Source organism: Myxine glutinosa, chromosome 5 (assembly GCF_964187855.1).
Source record: "Myxine glutinosa chromosome 5, kmMyxGlut1.1, whole genome shotgun sequence".
NCBI lineage: Eukaryota > Metazoa > Chordata > Myxini > Myxiniformes > Myxinidae > Myxine > Myxine glutinosa.
This window is the reverse complement of record NC_136265.1, coordinates 206,388,748-206,406,213: the sequence shown is the minus strand read 5'-3', so window position 1 is coordinate 206,406,213 and position 17,466 is coordinate 206,388,748.

The following is a 17,466-nucleotide window of genomic DNA, read 5'->3' as shown; positions in this document are numbered from 1 at the left end:
CCGTGCCGAGATCCCACGCACCACCTCGGCGCGGAGCCATCCAATTGCCCGATCTCGACCTGCCGGAACGTCTCAATAAAAAGTGATCGCCATGACGACCCTTCCTATCGGGCTGCCCGCTCTGCCTAGTGGAGCACGGACGCGGCCGTTCCAAGCGAGGCCCAGCGTGGATCGCGTACGGCGGTCCTTTCGAACCCGCCGTGGCTCGGATCCCCGCTGGTTCTCGCGGCACGCGAAGCTGCCCGACGCGCACCGAGGGCCCGATTCGGCTATAAGTCGTTCTAACCTCTAACCCGGTTACCGTCGATGCCTCACCTGCATGCTTACACGCATACGCTACCCCTTTCTTGCTCATACATCCAGCCGTTTCCCTGCTCTTGGTCATTGCACCTTCTCTTACACACCCAGGTACACTCATTCCACTCACAGACTTGGTCACACACCTGACCACCGAACACCTTGGCACACATTCGTCGCTCGCACACCTCACCAACACACCTCTTCGCGCCCCCTCCTCGGTCACCTCCTCTGTGACGATCACAGGTGTGCTCTCACTCGCACACCCAACCACGTGCCTCACGACCAACTCAAGTGTGCATTCCCACACACGCTCTACCATTCCAGGTGTGCATCCTCGCTCACCTGTCACAACCAACTCACGCTCCGTGTCACTCTCACTACTCTCACCTCCACTCTCGGTCGCGCACTCACCCTTACTCTCGACAGCGCACTCTTTCCTCATGCACCCGTCCGTTACACACCTTGCTCGCGCATCCTCTCCCATTACATCCTCTGTAACACTCACCACAGGCGTGCATTCTTCCGTACTTTTGACAGCGCACTCTTTCCCCATGCACCCCAGAGTCGGACTTTCTCGCACACCTCCTTTTTCGCACACCAGACCTGTCGCACACTTCACCAACGGCCTCTCACGAACATCCGGGTCCATCTCGACCCCCAAGCTTATTAAATCACCTGGCGCATCATACGCACGACCATATTGGTCACCACTTACACCGGGTCCTCTTTCTCTTCGCTTCTCCTCCATCACCTGCGAATCCCTCATCCGGTTAATGAGCACATCATCACGATCCGAACACAGACTTTGGACCAATTCTTTTACTTCCTCTTTGATCTCTTTCTTATCCCCTCTCCGTCGCTTCTTAATTTCGCTTACCCCTTCTTCCACTTCTTCTAATTTCTGCTTCACCTCTTTTATTTCCCGGTGCGTCTCCTCAAGCTCATCCTCTAAGGCCACCTTGACCGTTTCTATGTGCGTCCTCACCTGCCGGTCCTTCGTCTCCATTACCTCTGTCACCTCGTCCAACCTCGTTGTCAGTCCCTCACGTACCATCTGACATTGCCTCTGTGTCGCTATCAAGTCATTTTTTAGGTCGTTTTGTGTCGCTTTTAACCCTCCTAATACCGCAGTGTTCCTTTGAACCTGCTCCGTTAGTTCTTTTTGTCCCTCCGTCAGTTGTTCTACTCCCAGCGTCAACTCCTCTATACCACCTTGCAATTTTACAGTCCCCTTTCTCACCTCCTTCTCCATGCGCTCCTCACAGTGCTTCACCTCCTCGCGCACTCCTCCGACCTCCTCACTCACACCTCTTCTGATCTCCTCTCCCATCACTTGCATCTCCTGCCCAGATGCCACCCTCATCTGCTCCATTTCCTCCCTGTGAGCATCCAATTTAGTTTCTACCCCCATTCTGACCCCCTCTATCTGCTGCCCCATTTTTTAAACTTCCCTTTCCGCTTGGTCCCTCATGTCCCTAAATTTGCCTTCCATACTGTTTTCTAACCCCTCTAACCCCTTTTTCATCCCTTCCATTTGATTCTCTTGAGCGGCCATTCTGTTTTCTACCCCCGTTAACCCCTCCTGTATTTCCCCTAATCTATTGTCTAATCCCTCAAATTTGTTGTCTAGTCCCTCAAATTTGTTTCCTAATCCCTCTATTCTACTCCCTAACCCTCCAATCTGGGCCCCCATGTCCTCCCTCAATTTCTCGCTATTGGACCCCATCCTTTGTTCTAACCGTTGGCTATTGGCCCCCATCCTTTGTTCTAACCGTTGGCTATTGGCCCCCATGTCCTCCCTCAATTTCTCGCTATTGGACCCCATCCTTTGTTCTAACCGTTCGCTATTCTGGGCCATAAGGGCCTTCATTTGTATAAAAAAAAGGTTCAAATCCACCAGCGGCGCTGCTACGGTCGCGGGCGCGGTCGCCGTAGCCATCTGCGAGGCGCCATTTTGCGCGCCCATAACCTCGTGCGCGAGGACGCCATTTTGCGAACCTGCCACCCTCACTGCTTCGCTCTCATGTCCCTCAATTTGGTCCTGGATCGACCCTGCCTCACTCTCCTCTACCGGAACCCAGCCGTCTTGATCTCCCATAGCGCGACTTTCAAAATTCGGGTTTTTTGTAAAACAAAACCAAATTTCGGTGACTTGTAATTTTGAGCGCGTTAAGCACGCTTCGGGTCCGTATCTCACTCCCAGACACCAATTGTTACGGTAATAGCACAATTGGTGTCCAAAATTTGGGCTAAATAAATTTAGTCCCAGGTTCGAATCCCAACTCCTGACAACCAATTGTTACGGACGCGGTTTCGATGTTATTTACTGAGCGGTGGTATTGCCGTGACCTAACAGTTCCCCCGATTCTTCCCCAACTCACCCGATTCACCCAGACGTTGACCAAATCGCGCTATGCCAAATCAATGATGGAAAGGACACGACGACTGGGAAAGAGGAAACGACGCAAGGGGTACAGTTCTCAAGACCTCCGGAGGAGGGTATAATTACAGTGGTGGAGAAAAGGGGGTAGATTACACGGCAGAGTGAGGTAAAAGACACAGAAGAGATGGGCACTTAATTACCGTCTTATCTTATCCCAGACAGACCACAGACAAACGGAACAAAGCAGACTTACACAGGGATTGATGGCAGGAAGGGACAGGTAGGTCGATAGCACAAGGTGCACCTTGGCTCGGGGACAGGATAAAGCACGGTCCAGTCCAGAAGATGCGGGGAGGCCTCACAGCGCTCGGAGGTGGTCTTGCTTGCTCCAAGCTCAGCGCGCATCTGACGTCACCTCCCTCTCCCTGCGCATGCTCAGCGGGGAGTGACACGCCCTCGGCTGGTTGGCTCCGCCCCACTGGGGCCGGTCCGCCGCTTCCATTGGGTGCGGGGGTTACCGGGCTCCACCCTTGACGAGGAGCTGACAGGGAGCCCCTATTTGGTAACCCCGTCGAGCACATGTTCGATGGCGGCTCGTTGGGAAGGCCTGATGCCCTCCCAACACCCCCTACCAACCAAGCCGGAGTGAGGACGCGCACTTCCCGCGCCCGCCGCTGCCGTTGCTGTTGTTGTTGTTGTTGTTGTTGCTGAACCGTGAGGAAGAGCTGCGGGGAGGTATTGGGAGGTCCTAAACTTCCTAACGGTGCCATACAATCACATTCTGGTGCAACGAAGGGTCAGAATTAATGGAAACGAGTCCTTAACTGACATAGACTAAGAATAACTAGCAAGATGTCCTATAGTTGTCTTACATGAGATGCGGTGAATCTGGGCACGACATTTAATGGGGGAAATAGGGGGAGGTCGGGTCTACAGAGTGTTGTTTACAGAAAATGGGACTAGGGAATGGGGGATTGGGGATAGTTGGGAAGTATTGAGGAAATAGGGGAATATTTACAAGCGGATATGGATGGATGCAAATCCCATATCCGCAACAATATATATATATATACAGTATATATATATATATATATATATATATATATATATATATATATATATATATATATATATATATATATATATATATATATATATATATATATATATATATATATATTGTTACGGACCGCGGATAAGATGTTAATTTGTCGAGCGGATGGCGCCGCGGCCCGAACCGTTAGCAATGACTAGACCCGATTCCTTAAACGTGGGCCAAATCGTGCCACAGATATTCAATGGGGAAAAGACAAAGGCGACACAGATGTGAAGAAGAGGAAGACGAAGGCAAAAAGGTTTGAAATACGATTATTATTTATTACTATTTACAGGACCAAAATAAACCAAGGAAGAAGGAAAGATAATAAAATAAAGACAGAAGGAATCAAGGATACAGTGAAAATTCTAGCTTACCTATTACAGTCTTACTTAACCCAGGGACAAGACAAACAAAACAAACTCACGTACACAAGAAGGATGGAAAGGCAGGGATGGTTTGGGACGGCAGAGGAGGGTCCAGGCAGATGGTAGGCGTCGAGGTCCGGCTCCAAGCGCGCGCTCCGATCCACGCTTTGGGGTCGAGGCGAAAACCTGGCAAACACAGCCTCGCGTCTCACCGACCGGCAATAGGGCCTAGAGGGTATCGGCCTATTGCCACAATACAGGCACCCCCTCACGTTTCTCTCTCTCAGTCTTGCTCAATGGTTCGCTCTCCGTGCTGCTGTGGGGACGTCGTGTGCTTTTTCAGGACTCATCTGCCGTTGCGCGATCTTCGCACGCATATCTCATCCTCAAGCGCCGGTGTGACACGCCCTCCTCAGTTTCGGTACCGCCCTCCCCCCGTGCTCTGTGACCTTATATGGCAATGCCACAGGCTTGCCTCCTTATTTGGACATGGCGCCGAACGGCGCGCCCCTCGTGGCGAGCTACGGGCTTGTTCCCTTATTTGGGCATGGGGCTGAACAGCCCCGCCCCTCGTGGCGCGCCCTGGGCTTGCTTCTTCCTGGCGACCCCGCCCCTCCTGTTCAAACAGAGCACGGAGCACATGGCAATGGCGGCAAATGCAGTTGGCAATCGAGGCTTTGGGAATGGGGCTTTGGGAATGGGAATGAATTGGGATCTATCTATTTGAATTCGGTGCAATGGAGTATTAATTAATGGAAGACAAATCCTTAGCCTAATACACAGAATAAGGAAATAAGTGTCAACAAGGGGGAAATCTATGATTGGCTAACGTGATTGTTTATGAAATAACTACGGAACGACCTTTGACCATTATACACAACTGGAGGCAGGAGGGTCCACAATAAAGCAATAAAAAAAACACAATAAAAAAAACACAATCCTCATATCCACAACACTGCACCCTCCTCCTCTTAGGCACGTCCCGGGCCTCTTACCTTTACTTTTAGTGTGGCACGTAGGTGTAGTTCCCTCTACATTTAACCTGACCCTGAGTGTGACAGTTTTAAAACATAAATAAATATGTCCCGCTGCTCCATTGCACCCTACCTAACAGACTCACGCCCACAGCTAACCGAATTGCGGAATTGGTCTTCAAACTATACATTTACGGTGGGGGTGCATTATTTACAACGACCCTACTTTTATTTACAATACGCAACCCAGGACCTGTGATTGTTCTTTTGGGGGGAGAGACAGTCTGCCCTGCATCGATGCACCATGAAAGCACCCACAACGCACCAATACACCCTCAAGCACCAATCGGTGCACAGTCACCACAGTTCAATAAAAATAAAAACAACAAACCCTTGGTGGTGTCTTGCTCTTCGGCCCCCTCTGCTGGCTAATGCTATCTTCCAGGTGTTGTCATCTTCTTTGCTGGCGGCCTATTTGCACATAAAATAAAATGCACCAACGTGTCCGTTTTTATTTATTTATGGCCCACAGGGCCGACTATGTATGGTTCACCTGTGGGGCATCGGTGCCTTGTGACCAAGGTCTGCCAGCAAGATCTCGGGCCTTCATGGCCGGTTCCAGCAGAGGGGCCATGCCCCAACCCATGGGGTCCATAAGTGGTGCTCAGCCACTGACATGTGGTCCATAAGGTGGTGCATCGATGCAGACAGCTGTGGTTGCGAGAGGTTCGGGCGCCCAATGGCGGACTCACGTACGCTCCCCTCGGCACCCAGTGGCGCACAGTCCTCATGTGGGAGACAAGGGGGGGAAAGACAGAGGAGCGAGGAGTAAGGTCACAAGGGTACACATCAAACAAGGCAATGCAAGGCGAAGTGCGTACGGAGAGCGAAGTGAGAAAAGCTCGTCCCTACCGTACGTCACCCGCCCCTGTCACCTACTCTACCCTTGCCCTTACCTCATATTTACAACAATCTACACCTTTACAAATTCGTCGCTATCGTCACGTCTTCCCCATATTTCCCCTATACCAAATTCGTCTCCACAATCCCTCCAACCAAAATTTGCCATCACCCAATTCATCATCAATCCTCATAAGGAGGAAGAGATGGAACATCAGCACAATGTCACACCCACGTCATGATGCGTCTCACAATCCAAACATTTGCACAATAAAAATAACAAAACAACCTGGCATGGTGTGGAGGTACGTCATCTCAGGTGAGTGGCTGCAGATGGTGCGAGGAGATTCTTAATCCTAACTATCCTCTAAATGACATTAACACATTTTACACTACCCGGGGTCTTTCCCTGCCAATCCATTGGCCAACTTACACTATGGGTTCTAAAAACCAATTCCCATTGACCAAACTGTGGTGCTTCTCAATTTGGGGTCTCACTCCCGCGATTCATCTCCCGGTGCCCTTGCACAATTTCTGGGCTGAGTCGTGTAGCTCTCCCAGCAGGTCTACCCACCTGCACACCTCCACCACTGTAGTTGCCTTCGAGCTTACCGAGCTCCTCACCCTAACCTATCTAACTGGGGAAGGCCCCTCCTGGCTCTGTCACCCCTCGGTGCCCTCTGGCACTGGGCTACCCGGGTCTGTCCTCCGGATCCTCGGGCCCCATCCACAACAACTACCGGCTCCCAGAGCCCACCTGCGGCCTCACCTGGCCGACATCCTCACAGTGGTGGAGTGCCCAACCAACTACACACACTAACAGGCTACACGCCCAGCCATTTCCACAACACTAATGCACCCATCACTACACTCCTGTGCAACTACCCGCACCATAGATGCCAATATCCAACCACAGTTTACCTGTACCCTCTACCTAACTCTTACACTACCCTCCCCGGGTATTCGTAATGGGGTCCATCCTTCCCCCATTCACACCTTCGCACCATCCACTCCACTCCACAGTTTCCCCCATACTCACTCCACGACCATCCATTCCAATACTCCATATACTCCAGACCATTTATTCCATACACCTGTTCTCCATTCACCTGTAGTTGCACACCTGTGCAATCACTCCTGGTGCTTTCTGCACCCTCCTTCCTTCCTGGACCATTTGGTCAACACCACTCATCACCATCACTCCCTCATACACTGCTCCATCCACCTGTCCAGTTGCACACCTGTGCAATCACAATACTACTCACAATCACAATCAGTTACTCATACTCTGCTCAACACACTTTCGATCCTCAAACACTCGGCATCATCTCATCTAACTGTTGCCCTGCTAACTTAGTGCTCCCCGTCTTCCCTTTAAACTAAGCACATACCACGTCATTATCATCCAAACTAATCTACCTGCGTCCCCACTACAGGTATCATTGTCACTACCTAACCTTAACGTTACCTAAGGTCATCTTCTCTAGATCCCTATCATTATCCTAACCCTCCCGGGCTAGTTTTCACTGCCAAACCCCATAAGACTATTGCTCCTTTGCCCCCGCTGTGAGAGATGGCAAAGTTGCCATCCCACCACATCGGGCATCTTCCACTACCAATTTTGCACACCAAATTCCAGCTAATTAAAAATTTGCCAATCACTACCAATCATCTGCCAATCATCACTCTGCCAATCCTTTGCCAATCATCAAATTTTGCTTTTTTTTTTAATTTCGGGTCCAAAACACTATCTTCATCACACGTCTACTCACTTGAGCCTCTCGGTGCGCCAATTCATCTCTAAAGCTCGTCTTCGCAAAGCCGAGCAATGAATGCGGGTTGCTTGGTGCCGGCAGCTGGATCCGTCCGGCACTCGGTGCAGGGAAGGAGGTTTACCCGGGCCGAGATCCCATGCACCATCTCGGCACAGAGCCATCCAATGGCCCGATCTCGCCCTGCCGGAACGCCTCAACCACAAAGGGTTGTCGTGACGACCCTTCCTACCGGGCCGCCCACTCCGCTTAGTGGAGCACGGACGCGGCCGTTCAAAGCGCGGCCCGGCGTGGATCCCGCACGGCGGTTCTTTTGAAACCGCCGCGGTCACAATCCCCGCGGATCCCCACGGCACGCAAAGCTGCCCGGCACGCACCGAGGGCCCGCTTCGGCTATACGTCACTCTAACCGCTAACCCGGTTAGCGTCGATGCTCCATTCGCATGCTTACACCCCGCAGCCCGTTCCTTGCTCATACATCCAGCCGTTCCCATGCTCCTAGTCATTGCACCTTCTCTTACACACCCAGGTACACTCATTCCGCTCACAGACTTGGTCACACACCTGACCACTGCACACCTTTGCACACACTCGTCGCTCGCACACCTCACCAACACACCTCTTCGCGCTCCCTCCTTGGTCACCTCCTCTGTGACAACCACAGGTGTGCTCTCACTTGCACACCCAACCACGTGCCTCACTACCAACTCCAGTGTGCATTCCCATACGCGCTCTACCATTCCAGGTGTGCATCCTTCCATTCCAGGTGTACATCCTCTCTCACCTGCCACAACCAACTCACGCTCCGTGTCACTCTCACTACTTTTACCACCACACTCGGTCGCGCATTCACCCTCACTCTCGACCGCGCACTCTGTCCTTATGCACCCGTCCGTTACACACCTTTCTCGCGCATCCTCCTGCGCACTCTCTCCCGTTACACCCTCCGTAACACTCACCACAGGTGTGCACTCTCTCGTTACATCCTCTGTAACACTCACCACAGGTGTGCACTCTCTCGTTACATCCTCTGTAACACTCCCCATCCCGCGCTTCCATGTGCCCCCTCGCACCCGCGCTATGACCAACTCACTCTTGACAGCACACTCACTCCTCGGCGCGCACTTTTTCCTCACACACCCCAGAGTCGGACATTCTCGCACACCTCCTCTGTCCATACACTCCGTACCTGTCGCACACCTCACCAGCGGCCTCTCACGAACACCCGGGTCCAAACCAAACCCCAAGCCAACTGAAGCTCCCCGCACACCATATACATTGCCGATTATATCGCCACTCACCTTGGCACCTCGTCTCCGCACCTCCTCTGCCACCTGCAAACTCTTTATCTGGTTAGCAAGCACACCATCACGATTTGAGAACCGACCTTGCACATATTCCATTACTTCCTCCTTTATCTCCCTCTTAGTTTCCCTCCGTCTCTTCTTAATTTCACTCACCCCCTCTTCCACTTCCTCTAACTTTTGCTTCACCTCTTTTATTTCCCGGTGCGTCTCCTCAATTTCGTCCTGTAAGGCCACCTTGACCGTTTCTATGCGCGTCCTCACCTCCCGGTCCTTTGTCTCCATTGCTTCTGTCACCTCATCCAACCTCATTGTCAGTCCCTCACGTACCATCTGACATTCCCTCTTCGTCGCTATCAAGTCGTTTTTTAATTCTTTTTGTGTCGCCTTTAACCCTCCTAGTACCGCAGTGTTCTTTTGTACCTGCTCCACTCACTCCGTCTGTCCCACCGTCAGCTGTTCCACCTCCTGCGTCAGGTCCTCTATGCCCCCTTGTAACTTTGCCGTCCCATTTCTCACCTGTTTCTCCATACGCTTCTCACCTCGCTTTACCTCCTCACGTACCCCCGAGACCTCCTCGCTTACACCTCGTCCTATTTCCTCCTTCATTTCTCCCATCTCTTTAGTAGATGCCGCCCTCATCTGTTCTAATTCATCCCTCTGAGCATCCAATTTAGTGTCTAACCCGATTTTCACCTCCTCTATCTGGTTCCCCATCTGTTTGATTTCCCGGGCGGATTGCTCCCCTATTTCCCGCAATTTGCCTTCCATCTTATCTTCTAGCCCCGTTAACCCATTCTTCACCTCTTTTATCCCGTTGTCTAACCCCGCAAATTTACTGTCTAACTGTTCACCAGTACCCCTCGCTTCGTCCCTCATTGCCCCCATCATTCTGCTTTCCATTTTTTCCATTTCCCTGCTTCTTTTTTCGTTGTAGCACTTCGACTCTGCCATGTATTCGCTGAACCGTGCCATGAACTGCTGCATGTCAAACGGCTGCATCTTAAAGCCCGCTGGTACAGCGTACCGCGCGCGGTGCCATTTTGCGCCTCTTCAACCACGTGCGTGAGGGCGCCATTTTGCGCGCCTGAAACCTCCTCAACCACATCATCATTTCTCTCCTCCATTTCTTCCCCCTGGTCCTGGGTTACCCCTAACCCCTCTTCTATTTCCCCCACCTGCATCCGATCGCCTTGATTGTCCATGGCACGATTTTCAAATTTAAGATTTTAAATAAAACAAAATTTTGGGCCACTCGTAATTTTGAGCGCGCTATTCGCGCTTCAGGTCCGAATCTCACTCCCAGCACCAATTGTTACGGACCACGGATAAGATGTTAATTTGCTGAGCGGATGGCGCCACGGCCCGAACCGTTAGCAATGACTAAACCCGATTCCTTAAACGTGGGCCAAATCGTGCCACAGATATTCAATGGGGAAAAGACAAAGGCGACACGGATGTGAAGAAGAGCAAGACAAAGGCAAAAAGGTTTGAAATACGATTATTATTTATTACTATTTACAGGACCAAAAGAAACCAAGGAAGAAGGAAAGATAATAAAATAAAGACAGAAGGAATCAAGGATACAGTGAAAATTCTAGCTTACCTATTACAGTCTTACTTAACCCAGGGACAAGACAAACAAAACAAACTCACGTACACAAGAAGGATGGAAAGGCAGGGATGGTTTGGGACGGCAGAGGAGGGTCCAGGCAGATGGTAGGCGTCGAGGTCCGGCTCCAAGCGCGCGCTCCGATCCACGCTTTGGGGTCGAGGCGAAAACCCGGCAAACACAGCCTCGCGTCTCACCGACCGGCAATAGGGCCTAAAGGGTATCGGCCTATTGCCGCAATACAGGCACCCCCTCACGTTTCTCTCTCTCAGTCTTGCTCAATGGTTCGCTCTCCGTGCTGCCGTGGGGACGTCGTGTGCTTTTTCAGGACTCATCTGCCGTTGCGCGATCTTCGCACGCATATCTCATCCTCAAGCGCCGGTGTGACACGCCCTCCTCAGTTTCGGTACCGCCCTCCCCCCGTGCTCTGTGACCTTATATGGCAATGCCACGGGCTTGCCTCCTTATTTGGACATGGCGCCGAACAGCGCGCCCCTCGTGGCGAGCTACGGGCTTGTTCCCTTCTTTGGGCATGGGGCTGAACAGCCCCGCCCCTCGTGGCGCGCCCTGGGCTTGCCTCTTCCTGGCGACCCCGCCCCTCCTGTTCAAACAGAGCACGGAGCACATGGCAATGGCGGCGAATGCAGTTGGCAATCGAGGCTTTGGGAATGGGGCTTTGGGAATGGGAATGAATTGGGATCTATCTATTTGAATTCGGTGCAATGGAGTATTAATTAATGGAAGACAAATCCTTAGCCTAATACACAGAATAAGGAAATAACTGTCAACAAGGGGGAAATCTATGATTGGCTAACGTGATTGTTTATGAAATAACTACGGAACGACCATTGACCTTTATACACAACTGGAGGCAGGAGGGTCCACAATAAAGCAATAAAAAAAACACAATAAAAAAAACACAATCCTCATATCCACAACAATATATGTATATATAAAATTAAAATTAATATATATATATATATATATATATATATATATATATATATATATATATATATATATATATATATATACACACACATACATACACATATACACACACACACATACATATGTATATACACACACACACACACACACACACACACACACACACACACACACACACACACACACACACACCACACATATATATATACACATACACATATACACACATACATATATATATATATATACACATACATACACACACACACACACACACACACACACACACACACACACACACACACACACACACACACACACACACACACACACACACACACACACACACACACACACACACACGCTGTGCAGGGGACAGGCTAAAACAAAAAACAAGGGTGATTAAATGATGAACATAAACTGTATTTGTGATTTCACGTACACTGTAACTACACTAACAAACGGGAATTTTGTAAGTCAGACCCATTATTAATATTAAGCCCCTGCCACCCCCCCCCCACCCCCCCCAATATAGTAGTCAAACATTACACTTTGAAAAGGTAAGGATTCACAGAAAGAAAATAAAAAATGATTGGTAATTGATAAATCATTCCACATAAGCTTTGATATCATTCTGAAAAAAAAATAGACATACCGTATTCAATTCCCACAAAAGGCCATTTTACATGTATTGTCTGACATCATTGGTGAAGAATTATTTATATTTTGTTTTCCATCGCATTGTTCATTGGATTTAACATAACTCGGTATGGATTCGTCTGCCTTCCACCCGCTCTCTGTGTTTACCATTAACGATGCATCCATTGATGAGTCTTGGGCATTTCATATCATTCACATGATGCATGTTGCTCTCTCAAAGTCCTGCACCCATATTTGCACGTGCAATGGAAAGACCACAACTTGAGATCTTGTGAACGACCACCAAGACCATCCAGAGGTTATGTTTTCACCCCTAGTTGTCTGTCTGTCTGTGAGCAGGATATCTCAAAGATTTATTGACAAATCAGGATGAAACTTGATGGAGAAGTTGGGTCTGTGAAAAGGACGAATCGATTAGATTTTGGTTCAGGTCCAAATCCAGATCCCGGCCTATCAGTGGGATACAAACCGTAAACTGTTCAGCCTGGCGGAGGTGTGCTCGCTTACCAAGTACCATTCTACTTCCTTTTTGAACAGTTGTCACATCATTGGTAGGCAGTAGAAACTCACTGTTGATTCCTAATCTTCAGAGAAGCATTTCCACGTCATGCCTATGTCTACAAGATTCAGTAATAGTGTCTTGGGGTATTTCAAAATAATGTTTATATATCAATTGCAGTTGTATAAACTGTATTCCATTGTCATACGGTCCATGCAATGTGTGCCATGAAATCTACAAGGTGTGGAATTTTTTGAAGGAATGTTATTCCATTTTATCCTTAATTTTATCATTTCACAAAGGTCAGCAAAGAATTCCAGAGGGGATCAGCAGAGAATGAGCATCCTTATAGATTGTCAACACACCTCTATACAGATGTTGTTAACATCTGGGGAGGATTCAGACAGCTTACATAACTTTGTGCTAGTCGTCGTCCGTGATTATCCACTGAAACTTCCATTTCCAAGGTCCGTAAACCCGTGACATTGGCACAGAAAGATCCACACATACTTTGGAAGACAGGCGCTCACTGCCAGGAAAGATCTGCCAATTGCTGTGCAGTTGAAGTACACCTGTGAACAGTAGTAGAAGACATGGCATGAGCGATTTTCAAAACTCACAAAATTTCAGACCACGATTATCTTCGGCATCCTGAGCAGAATAAAGAACGTCTTTCTGTTGAAAGCTGGTGCCCACCTGTGTTGATGGATAGGTACATAACACGTCTTTGTCTTCTTTAAAAGTCACACGTTTTTTGGGGGGTTGGTCAGGTGAAGCTTGGCTCAAGATTTTCACGAACCGAATGGCCAGGTCTGACGGTTGAATAAGGTTAGGGCAGGAATTTGGAATTTGGCCATGGTGCCGTCGATATCTCGCTTACACTTCACGAAGGACACCGTGGGATCTTTAATGTCCACCAACTCATGTCAGCAGACTGCACACCTGTTTAACATCCATTTGGGGGTGAGGGACTGTGCACACACCGTGCCTAATAAACACTGGTCGACGGATAAAACAATAGATGGAAACTAGATGGTATTCATAGAATACTTACCCTGCGCAGTAAACTTGGTGCGAGCCAACTCTTCTGTTTTTGAACGTTTCTTTTTTTCTTTAATTCAATATGGCTGCCAGACCAAGTGAAGGATGACATCATAAATTTATATTCTCTAATATAATTGTTGCATAGATCACGCTCAATAAATTTGAAACTGATCAGACTAAGCGTTGTCCCTGTTGAATTATGACGTCATGATTACGGTACCAATGGCGTCATTGTTAACAACACCTATTCCCCATATGGAGTTCTTTACAATGAGCCGTGTTTCAATTTTTTCCATGGAGCAGTTTTGGAGATATAGCGGTGCAACCTTTTCGATTTTTCCAAGATGGCGCCTGTACCACGTGACCATTGACGTCATAATTATCATTAGAACATGTAGTGAAATCGTATTCGTATTAATGCTGTACCCAGGTGATGCTCGTTGCTCGCTGACACCGCTAGGGGCGCGGCTATAAGACCCGCTACGGCCGGTGCTCAGGGGACTTCTCCTGTGACATGTTACACCTCATAGACTCGCTAACGGTACGCCTGCATAGAATATTAAGCTTGCTTGCATTGAATGTTATGGATTGACCTATGTGATGCCAAACCTTATTCCTATTGCATTTCCTGTATTTACAGAATGATGTCAAAGGTCTTAATGGAATTAAACCAACAGATGAACTAATGTCTCACTCAGGCCAACTGGCACGGTCTTCAAGCAGCCATCAATCATCTGGACTGGTCTCCCATCTCTACCACCTCTGACATCAACTCATCCTGGGAATTCTTCCAAAGTAAATTGCTCTCTCTCATGCACAGATTTATCCCATCTCGTCTTCAGTTGTCATACCCTTCCTCCCGTCCATGGTACACGGAATCTTGTGGTGAGGCTGTTGCCCAGAAACAACTTGCCTTCGTCTCCTGGAAAGCAAATCCAACGGAAGGAAATCTCATTTCCTTTCACAAAGCCCGAAACAAGTGTGTGTCCACCCTCAGGAGAGCCAGGAAACAATATCTCTCCGTTCTCAAGACCGAACTCTCTTATCTGTCTCCCTCTTCCAAATCCTGGTGGCGTCTGGTCAAATCCATTTCTGGTGTTTGTTCCCCCTCCATCCCCTCCCTTACCTCAAACGGCTACACAGCTGACTCCGCACGTGAAAAAGCTGAATGCCTCAACTCTGTGTTTGCCTCTAAATCTTGTGTCCCAAACCCATCCCTCTCTGTACCCACCATACCCAGTCGTACCCTGCTGCTCCTGGACTCCGTGTCCTTTCCTCCTGACAAGGTGGAAAAGTTTCTGTCAACCCTCGACTCTGATTCTGCAACTGGACCCGACGGCATCAGCCCACGGGTCCTAAAATCCTGCTCTGCTGCTCTATCTCACCCTCTCTCTGTTCTCTTCACCCTCTCTTTTGCTCAAGGTCAACTGCCATCTGCTTGGAAATCAGCCAACATCACCGCTTTGCACAAAAAGGGTGCAAAAACAGATCCTAGCAACTACAGACCAATCAGCCTTCTCCCAATTATCAGCAAAGTCATGGAATCCATCATTGCTTCGGATATGAAATCTTTCCTCTTCTCCAATGGCTTGATCTCTGATCATCAATTTGGTTTCAGACCAGGTCACTCTACTCTGGACATGCTGCTTCTGCTGTCTCAACAATGGATGGAGGTCCTCAATGCCAAACAGGAAATTAGAGCTGTCTCCCTCGACATATCACGTGCCTTCGACACGGTCTGGCACCCCGCTCTGCTCACCAAACTCTCCTCCTTTGGTATCCATGGAAATCTCCACGCATGGCTGGCGGACTTCCTCTCTAGTCGTCGTCAACGTGTGGCCCTGAATGGGTTTCTCTCATCTCCTCTTCCTGTTCAGGCTGGAGTTCCCCAAGGCAGTGTTCTGGGCCCCGTGCTTTTTCTGGTCTTCATCAATGATCTCTCTGACTCTCTCGAAAATCCTCTCTATCTCTTTGCTGATGACTCCACTCTCTGCCGCTCCATTCCTCTTCCCTCAGATCGGCAGTCTGCTGCCTCCTCACTCTCTGAAGACCTGGACAAAATCACAGACTGGTCAAACAAGTGGAACATGTCTTTCAATCCTGACAAATCTCACACTCTTACTATGTCTCTCTGAAAAGATCGACTGGACAACCCTCCCATCTACTTTCTCAACAATCCTCTCCAAGAAGTTCTGTCGCTCAAGATTTTGGGTCTCACTATCTGCCATGATTTTTCTTGGGAAAACCACATTTCCAAGCTGGCCTCCAAAGCCAGTCGCCGACTGGGCATCCTCCGTCGTGCGAAGTCCTTCCTCGGCACACCTGAGCTCCTCACCACATACAAGGCTTTCATCCGCAGCTCAATGGAATACTGTTCTCCCCTATGGGCCGGTGCTCCTGCCTCACACCTAGCTCGGCTTCACGCTGTTGAAACCAAAGCTTTCAGAATTATTGGAATCTCCCGCGATGAAGCTATCTCTGAGGGCCTTTCACTCACTCACCGCAAGCAGGTAGGTGGTCTTTCTTTCTTCTACCGACTCCTCTCCGGCCTTGCACCCCCAGCTCTCTCTGTGCTCTGTCCCCCAAATATTCCTACAGGTCGCACAAGATCTGCCAGCAACCCTCTGATGGTTAAACTGCCGAAATCTCGGCTCTCTGCTCACCTTCACTCTTTCATTCCTCTTTTCTCCCGCCTCTGGAACAAACTCCCTCACTCCCTTCAATCCCACTCCTCCCTCCAGGTCTTTAAAACAGCTGTTCACCACCATCTCTTATCTTCCCCCATCCAAAACCTTGATCTTTTCTACCCCCGCTAATTCACCCCAGATCCACCTTGTTTGAAATTCCAACTTCTTTCCTGGAAGTCCTGGCAGTGTCCATATGTTTTATACCTCTCCCACCGCCCCCTTCCCATGCCCCCCCCCCCAAAGCCCTCGCCCTCTCTCAGATCTCTCGATGTCTCCATGTCTCTCGGTCCCTGCTCTCAAATGTTGTGTTTGTGTCCTTCCCCCTCTCTCCCCATCTTGTCTACCGCTCCCGATGTTATATGTTTTATGTGTCGGTTTGTCTTTCTGTGTGATTAATGTTCGCTCTTTCACGAGCCTCGATCTTGTATACAAAAAAAAAAAAAAAAAAAAAAAAAAAAAAAATATGTTGTGAACTCGATTGGTTTTTCACAACAGAACAATTCTACAGGAGGAGCCGCTCATATTTTGAAAATTTCGTGTTCATCGGACTAACTTGCAGAGGAATTTTTTTTTTCATACTGATCAGATCAAGCATTGTACTTGTCGAATTATGACATCATAATGGAGGCACCTATGACATCATCATTAACATGACTTATTCCCCATGGGGTGTACTTGTCGAATTATGACATCATCAACATATCTTATTCCCCATGGGGTGTACTTGACAATGAGCCATGTTTCAATTTTTTCCATAAAGCGGTTTGGGAGATATAGAGGTGTAACGTTTTTCCAAGATGGCGTCCGTACCATGTGATCTATGACGTCATAATTATCAGCAAAATCATCTACAGGCAGAGACGATGAAATTTCATGACAATTGGACCAACGTTTGCCGAGAAAATGCATTTTTATA